Consider the following 9,444-nt stretch of genomic DNA (forward strand, 5'->3'; position numbering starts at 1 on the left):
TTCTGTGGCTGCTGTAAAGACCTCACAGCACTTAAAATACAATAGCCCTTTTAAATAGGAATTGTGCAAATTTGCAGGAAAGCCCAATCAGTCTTTTTTCAGCATTGGCAGTATAAGAACAAAATCGGGGAGTGCAGCAAAATGCCACCCGCCTACTATTGTTCATACAGAATGTGCCTTTTTTGGGGCAATGGGGGGCGTGAGCCAGTAACAAAACGTGTAGCTCAGCGTGTGACGTAAACAGTGACGTGGGAGGGAAGCCGCAGCTGGTCAGTCCGTCGCCAATTCTCTCATGAGTTGGCCCGTTCTTCACCGTCCGTCATCTGATGGTTAATGGCCTCTTGTTTGTGAGGGCAAGGAGGGCGCGCAATTCCTTGTCTCCCCAGTTGCTCATCTTTACAGTGTCTTTCAGGATTGCGTTTCCCTCCTGCTATCAGCTGTTTCCTGTTAGTCCACTGCCAGTGGATTGTGGCATCATCAACAGTTCCCCCCACAAGTCATCAACAGCTCCTCCCATGGCGGAAGGGCGCCTCATTCTTTTTAAACCAAAAAGGCTCCGCCATTATGTCTACCCTACGAGGTGGAAAATTGGGCACCTTGATCAACTCGCCAATCCGGCTCTGTGTGTCTAAACGCTCGCAGCTTGCCGGCAAAACGGCCCAAAATTTGCCGAAAATCTGGCAGTGTAAAAGGGGCTATTGTTTTTGTAATCAGTACTTGCACTATATGAGTAAAAATATGTACAATAGATTTTTTTTGTGGGTACACTGTGTTCGTTTGAACTTGCACCTCGCAGCTTTAGCGATATCACTGAACAAGACCAGGGCAAACATTAAACAACATGTTCCCTTCCCATACTCTCATCTCTTAAACAGGTTTCACTTGGAGAAATGGAAGATTTCTACATTAAGTATTATAATGAAGAAGCTGGATCCATCATGTACGTGGTGCCATGCATAATCATTTGTATCGGCCTTCCTTTGACCGTCTTGGCCATCTATGCTCTTTTTTCTGAGGTATGAACATAATGCACATAAGGCTGATTGGATGCTAAACCCATAGAGGTTGAATGATATCCACGGTCCCCACAGGAGGACGCCCACTGACCTTATTTGTCCCCTGACTTTTCCTTTCACACTACAACGAGGTTGATGGTTTTGGTTTTTAATGAAATGTCTCAGCCAGTGCATGGATTGACATTTTTAAAAAAATGCCCGATACAGACACATCAGGTCAAAAATTTGGATAGGTCCAAGGCTTTGGTTAAAGACTAAAAACATGCAAAATTAATAACGTTCCCATCATACACTTACTGGCCACTTCATTCAGTACACCTTGCTAGTACCAGGTTGGACCCCTTTTGCCTTCAGAACTGCCTTAATTCTTGGCGTCATAGATTCAACAAGGTGCTGGAAACATCTGTCAGAGATGTTGGTCCATATTGACATGATAGCATCACACAGTTGCTGCAGCTTTGTCGGCTGCACATCCATGATGTGAATCTCCTGTTCCACCACATCCCAAAGGTGCTCTATTGGATTGAGATCTGGTGACTGTGGAGGCCATTGGAGTACAGTGAACTCATCATCATGTTCAAGAAACCAGTTTGAGATGATTTGAGCTTTGTGACATGGTGCGTTATCCTGCTGGAAGTAGCCATCAGAAGATGGGTACACTGTGGTCATAAAGGGATGGACACGGTCAGCAACAATACTCAGGTAGGCTGTGGTGTTTAAACCATGCTCAGTTGGTACTAAGGGGCCCAAAGTGTGCCAAGAAAATCTCCCCCACACCATTACACCACCACCAGCAGCAGCCTGAACCGTTGATACAAGGCAGGATGGATCCATGCTTTCATGTTGTTTACACCAAATTCTGACCCTACCATCTGAATGTGGCAGCAGAAATCCAGACTCATCAGACCAGGCAATGCTTTTCCAATCTTCTATTGTCCAGTTTTGGTGAGCCTGTGTGAACTGTAGCCTCAGTTTCCTGTTGTTAGCTGACAGGAGTGGCACCTGGTGTGGTCTTCTGCTGCTGTAGCCCATCTGCTTCAAGGTTCAATATGTTGTTGGTTCAGAGATGGTCTTCTGCGTAAATTGGTTGAAACGAGTGGTTATTTGAGTTACTGTTGCCTTTCTATCATCTTGAACCAGTCTGGCCATTCTCCTCTGACCTCTGGCATCAGCATTTTCACCCAGAGAACTGCTGCTCACTGGATATATTCTCTTTGTCGGACCATCCTCTGTAAACCCTCGAGATGGTTGTGTGGAGAAGTTTCTGAAATACTGAAGCCTGTCTGGCACCAACAACCATGCCACATTCAAAGTCACTTAATACACCTTTCTTTCCCATCATGATGCTTGTTTTGAACTTCATGTCTACATGACTAAATGCTGCCACATGATTAGTTGATTAGCTATTTCCATTGACATGCAGTCGGACAGGTGTACCCTAATTAAGTGGCTGGTGAGTGTATGTCAGTGAAATACATTATTAATCTCTGTTGACAGGTCTCCTTCTCTTATATGCGCAATCCTACCTGCAATGAATATGTAATGAAGAGAGAGATGAACCTTGCAAACATAGGCGTTTCTAGCCCATTTTTGGGGGTGCTGAAGCACCCCTAAATTGAATCCCAGCACCCCTAAAATTTGAGAGATTTTTTTTAATATATATATATATATATATATATACATTATACAAAAATGGTTTGATCCACCCCATCCCTCCCACCTTTTCCTGACTCGGGCTCTGAGCGCTCTGCATAGAGCAATGCGCTGCCTTCCAGAGTGGGTGATATGCAGTAGTGGTGTAAGTACCTGGCTTAAACCAGGATATGTGGCACATTTCTTAACATCTACCACTCAATACCAACACATTATTATTATTACCAGTCCTCATTTTTGCTGCATTTAATCGTAGGTCACTGTTTATGTTGTGAGGTAGGAGTTAGCTGACGTTTTTTCTAGCTGCGAAACGTTACAGGTGGTCAGTACCACTGTCCTCTGTTTGAACTGGAATGAGAGAAGCTGGCTGTTGTGTCATGTGCATGTGTTGATATTAAAGCCAAGGTGCTACTGACTAGCTAACTGACTGGATGCCCATTAACATTATAACTCCTACTGTGTGTATTTATAATTATTATTTTGTAGATTTCAAGCACTTTTCTTTTTTGAAGTGTATTTTTATTTATGTATTATAGTATAATACAGACAAGAAGGAAAAAGGCAGAGACAAACATTGAAAAAGTCAATTGCTGTTAATGTGTTAATGTTACATGTTGTGCATTGCATTGCAAATAAAAGTCCAAAAAATAAGTCCAAGGTCCATTTTTGGTATTTTTGGTACTCACTATAGGGGGCTGGTTTACTCCAGAAACATGCATACTGTTTATGTGTATGTTGAGGAGCTGCTGTATCAAAATGAGTTATCCTCCCCCAGAAATTAGGGTTACGATATGTTTCTTTTATGATTCCAATCCATTCCTCTTTTGCTGTGGCTCAGCATTTAAATAACCTTTATCAGATTTGATGGTTTATTCACAGACTTTCCCAAAAAGTGTTTTTCTTTCACAAATGTGGGAATGAAATTGGGTTAAAATGTACAAAACAGTGAAATTTATCTTGCTTGACTGGGCAGCTCTCTGGGCCCTCAGCACCCCTAAACCTCTGATTCTAGAATCGCCCCTGTTTGCAAACACAAACATCACATTCAGACTGTGACTCCAGTCTGCTGCATCTGTTTGATGAATACAGAAAACCTGTTTGGTCCAGAATGTATCATAAATTCTGAGAGCACAAAAGAGAGCGTGATGAAAAATGTATCAAAGACTGACTGCAGTTGTGGGCAGAGCAAGATAACATATTTGGGAGGAGGTGGACCTCATGTTCACAACTGCTTTCATAACTTGCACCAATGTTTTCTTGCAGGTTCAGAATGATCACGTTGCTCCGATCTACGTCATCAACCTTCTCATTTCTGACCTCATTCAGCTCTGCTGCTTGACTTATGAGTTGGTACAACCCAAGGAAAGGACAATATTTATTATCATCTATCGCATTTACAGCTATTGTCTGGTGGCCAGTATTTGCTTCATGATGTGCATCGCGCTGGAAAGGTAGCTGTCTGTCTATCCAGTATGTGTGGAACTATTTCTGTGTCTGACCATTGTTTTCTGATATGATGCTGAAGCTGTGTCTGTCTTGTATTACAGGTATTTGGTCATCGCCTGCCCACTGTGGTACCGCTTCAGACGAATCCATCAAGGTCTCTGTGCTGGTCTGTGTCGTGGTCTGGGCCTTTCCTCTTGTCTGTCTCCTCCTTTCTTTTTGGGATAATCCAGAGGTCAAACGAGTCATCTTTGCCATTCTCATCATTGTTCCTCCCACTGCTCATATTCTTCCTGGCTGGGACCCTCAAAGCCCTGTCTGCTTCCATCTCTGTCCATTCTGACGAAAAACGAATTGTAGGCATTTTAGTCCTGGTGTTGCTGATTTACACACTGTTGTTCCTGCCAAGCATCATCTGGTCCCTGACAGCAGCAGCCATATCTAACAAAACTCTCTACTACCTGTTTCCTGTGTTTCTTAAGTTGAGTCCTCTCGCAGACTTAGTTCTGTATGTTTTCATCAGAAAAGGAACCGCTGACAGGCTTTTGGCCTCTGCATGTTGTTGCAAAATGGACAGCAATGATATCAGCAGTCCAACATGAATGATGACAACATGTCCACAGTCAGCTTAATTTAGGCAGAGAAAGAGAAAGTGAGATTGAGAGAAAGGGGAGAACAGGAGGAGAAGGAGACATGTGGGCAAGACTTTATTGTCTATTAAATAGAAAGAAGAGAGACAGATTCTGCCATCAGCTGATATGATTTCCAAAAGTAGACATAATTCAATCTTCGCTGAGCAACAGTTATGTGTGAAGGGAATTAAAGACCTGTCTTATATAGACGCCTGTCCTACCTATCGTGCGCTCATGTAAACAAACCACTGTACCTATCAGCTGTGTGCTCATGTAAACAAACCACTGTACCTATCAGCTGTGTGCTCATGTAAACAAACCACTGTACATATCAGCTGTGCGCTCATGTAATCAAACCACTGTACATATCAGCTGTGCGCTCATGTAAACAAACCACTGTACCTATCAGCTGTGCGCTCATGTAATCAAACCACTGTACCTATCAGCTGTGTGCTCATGTAAACAAACCACTGTACCTATCAGCTGTGTGCTCATGTAAACAAACCACTGTACATATCAGCTGTGCGCTCATGTAATCAAACCACTGTACATATCAGCTGTGCGCTCATGTAAACAAACCACTGTACCTATCAGCTGTGCGCTCATGTAATCAAACCACTGTACCTATCAGCTGTGTGCTCATGTAAACAAACCACTGTACATATCAGCTGTGTGCTCATGTAATTTTATATCATTTCTTTTTAAATTTTTAATTCAATTATTTTTACTTAGATTTTATTACCACCTCCATATTTTATTTTTTGATTGATTTCCAATTTGTTTACTTTTAATTTATTTTTAATTAATTAATTTTCACTCAGAGTTTATTACAATCTCCTTTTTTAATTTATTTATTTATTTTATTTCCGTTTTTAATTTTAATTTCTTTTTAATTTAGTCTCATATTTAATTCATTTTTTATCACTTCTACCATCTTTTTATTTTGTTTTTCATTCTGTTTTATTCATTTTATTTCCATTGCTTGTGTTATTAATTTATTTTTGATTAAGTCTTTTTCTTTTATTAATATTTACTTTCCCTATGAGTATCTCTCTATCTCCCCATGTAAACAGGTATTTAATGCTTTGTATTCACTTGTCCATAAATTGAGATTTCAGCTTGGACACTGAATTCTGAACACTGATTCACATATGCCCTGAACATTTCCGTTATCAAAACTATGAGGGAAAATTAGCGATTTTTTATTATTAAATATTGTTTATTATGCTGTGTGTATTTGTGTATTTTTGTACTTTGTGTTGCTCCCACTGCTGCGAAACTAATTGCCCCACTGGGGACAAATAAAGCAATTGATTGATTGATTGACTGATTGATTGATTGACATTTAAGGATGGACAAACATGAGAATACATGAGTCTCTTTAACCATATGCATTCAGGGTACAGATGTAGATGTAATATCCAATGAGACCACAAGATGGTAGCATTTAGCTACTTTTAACTCACATCACTGGCTTCAGACCGGTGAGGCTTGAAGGCCTTTTTTTATTAAAGATTTAAGACACAGCAGCATCGTGTTGCACCACAGGATGCAGCTGAATATCATATAGAAATATGAGAGGTTGAGTAGGAATTATAAAAACAATGATTGACTTCAACCGGTACTCAGGAGACGGTGACAGAATCAGATAATGATGTGAAAAGTCATGAACAATCTTCATAGTAGAGTATGTATGAAAAAAAGTCATGTCATAAATATGTCATGAAACATTATGAAAACATCTCATGTAGTCAAAAATCGTTAAAAAAAAACATCATAGTTTAACATGTCGTCAGAAATTGTGAAAAAAACATTATTGTACAGCTTGCCATCAAAAACCGTGAAAACAAATCAAAATTAACACGCCCTCAAAAAATGTGAAAAAAAATGTCATCGACTAGTATGTTGTCAAAAATTGTGAAAAACTATCATGTTGTCAAAATTTGTGGAATAACTTCAGCGTAAAGCATGTCGTCAAAAATTGTGAAAAAATGTCATAGTATAGTAGATCGTCAAACATTGTGAAAAAATGTCATAGTTTAACATGTCAGAATTGTGTAAAAACATCATTGTACAGCTTGTCATCAAAAATCATGAAAAAACATCATAATTAACATGACTGAAAAAAATGTCAGCGACTAGTATGTTGTCAAAAAAAATTGTGAAAAACAATCATCTCGTCAAAATTCGTGCAATAACATCAGTCATATCATCGAAAATCGCATAAAATGTCATAGTATAGTATGTTCTCAAAAATCAAGAAAAACGTCATAGTATAGCATGTTACCAAAAATCGTGGGAAAAAAATGTCATAGTATAGCATGTCTTCAAAAAATGTGAAAAAAGTCATATAGCCAAAAATCGTGAGAAAACGTCATAGTGTAGTATGTCATCAAAAATTGTGAAAAAAGATCATAGTATAACATGTTGTCAGAAATTGCGAAACAATGTCATGGTCTAGTATGTCATCAAAAAAATGAAAAACGTCATTGTTCATAATTTCTAATTTAAAAAAAAGTCTTAAGGTCAGAATCATGAAAATATGTCATAGAATAGCATGTTGTTAAGTGCCTGTGTGTCCCTTTGTTTTGAGTTTACCCTTTTCTTTTTTCAGCTTGCAGCTAAAATGATCTTCTAACATGCTATACTATTAGTATAGCATGTTAGAAGATCATTTTAAAAAAAAGTCAAAGTAAAGCATGTCATCAAAAATCAGAAAAAAATGTCATAGTGAAATATGTTGTCCAAAATCATGAAATCATAGTATAGTATGGCATAATACTTTACTATGATGTTTTTTCATGATTTTGGACGACAGGCTATACTATGTTCTTTCATGATTTTCAACGGCATACTATACTATGATATTTTTTCATAATTATGGACGACATACAATACTATGATGTTATTTGATGATTTTCGACGACATTATGATGTTTTTTCACGATTTTGGATGACATACTATACTATGGCATTTTTACATGATTTTGGACAATATGCTATAGTATCACAATTTTTCACTATTTTGGACGATATACTTTACTATGATGTTTTTTCATAGTTATGGACGACATACAATACTATGATGTTCTTTAATGATTTTCGACGACATACTATACTATGATGTTTTTTCATGATTTTCGACAGCATGCTATACTATGAAGTTTTGTCATGGTTTTGGACGTCATACTATACAATGGCGTTTTGTCATGATTTTGAATTACATAGTATACTATGACATTTTTTCATGAGTTTCGATGACATGCTATACTATGACAATTTTTCACGATTTTGGACGTCATACTATATTATGAAGTTTTGTAATAGTTTTGGACGTCATGCTATACTATGACATTTTTTCATGATTTTGGACAACATGCTTTACTATGATATTTTTTCACGATTTTCGATGACATACTAAACTATGACGTTTTTCATGATTTTGGAAGTCATGCTATATTATGACATTTTTTTGCTGTTTTCGATGACATACTATACTATGACCTTTTTTTCATGATTTTGGACGACATGCTATACTATGACTTTTTTTCACTGTTTTGGATGACATACTATACTATGACGTTTTTTTCATGGTTTTGGACGACATGCTATACTATGACTTTTTTTCACTGTTGTGGATGACATACTATACTATGACATTTTTTTCATGGTTTTGGATGTCATGCTATACTATGACTTTTTTTCACGATTTTGATTGACATACTATACTATGACCTTTTTTAATGGTTTTGGACGTCATGCTATGTTATGACATTTTTCCACGATTTTGGATGACATACCATACTATGACCTTTTTTTAACATCATTTTGAATAACAATCTATACTATGACGTTTTTCATGATTTTGGACAACATGCTTTACTATGATATTTTTTCACGATTTTCGATGACATACTGAACTATGACGTTTTTCATGATTTTGGACAAAATCCTATACAATGACATTTTGTCGTGGTTTTGGACGACATGCTATACTATGACGTTTTCTCATGATTTTAGACAAAATCCTATACAATGACATTTTGTCGTGGTTTTGGACGACATGCTATACTATGACGTTTTCTCACGATTTTAGACAAAATCCTATACAATGACATTTTGTCGTGGTTTTGGACGTCATGCTATACTATGACGTTTTTTCATAATTATGGACAACATACAATACTATGATGTTCTTTCATGATTTTCAACAGCATGCTATACTATGATGTTTTTTCATGGTTTTGGACGTCATTATATACTATGACTTTTTTTCATGATTTTGGACGACATGCTTTACTATGATGTTTTTTCTTGGTTTTGGACATCATGATATACTATGACATTTTTTCATGACTTTGGACGACATGCTATACTATGAGATTTTGTCGTGGTTTTGGACAACATGATATACTATGACGTTTTTTCATGATTTTGGATGTCATGCTATACTATGACATTTTTTCATAATTTTGAATGATATACTATACTATGACATTTTTTCATGATTTTCAATGACATACTAGACTATGACGTTTTTCATGATTTTGGACGACATGCAATACTATGATGTTTTCTCATGATTTTAGACAAATTCTTATACAATGACATTTTGTCGTGGTTTTGGACGTCATGCTATACTATGATTTTTTTCACGATTTTGTACATCATACTATACTATGACTATTTTTCAAGATTTT

The 9,444-nt window shown here is 37.4% G+C and overlaps 1 pseudogene; it reads left to right on the forward strand.

The window, feature by feature from the left end:
• The first annotated feature begins 890 nt into the window (after nucleotides 1-890).
• Nucleotides 891-4,984, forward strand: LOC125903849 (G-protein coupled receptor 4-like; annotated as a pseudogene).
• The last annotated feature ends 4,460 nt before the right edge of the window (nucleotides 4,985-9,444 follow it).

Source organism: Epinephelus fuscoguttatus, linkage group LG16 (assembly GCF_011397635.1).
Source record: "Epinephelus fuscoguttatus linkage group LG16, E.fuscoguttatus.final_Chr_v1".
In the NCBI taxonomy this organism is placed as follows: domain Eukaryota; kingdom Metazoa; phylum Chordata; class Actinopteri; order Perciformes; family Serranidae; genus Epinephelus; species Epinephelus fuscoguttatus.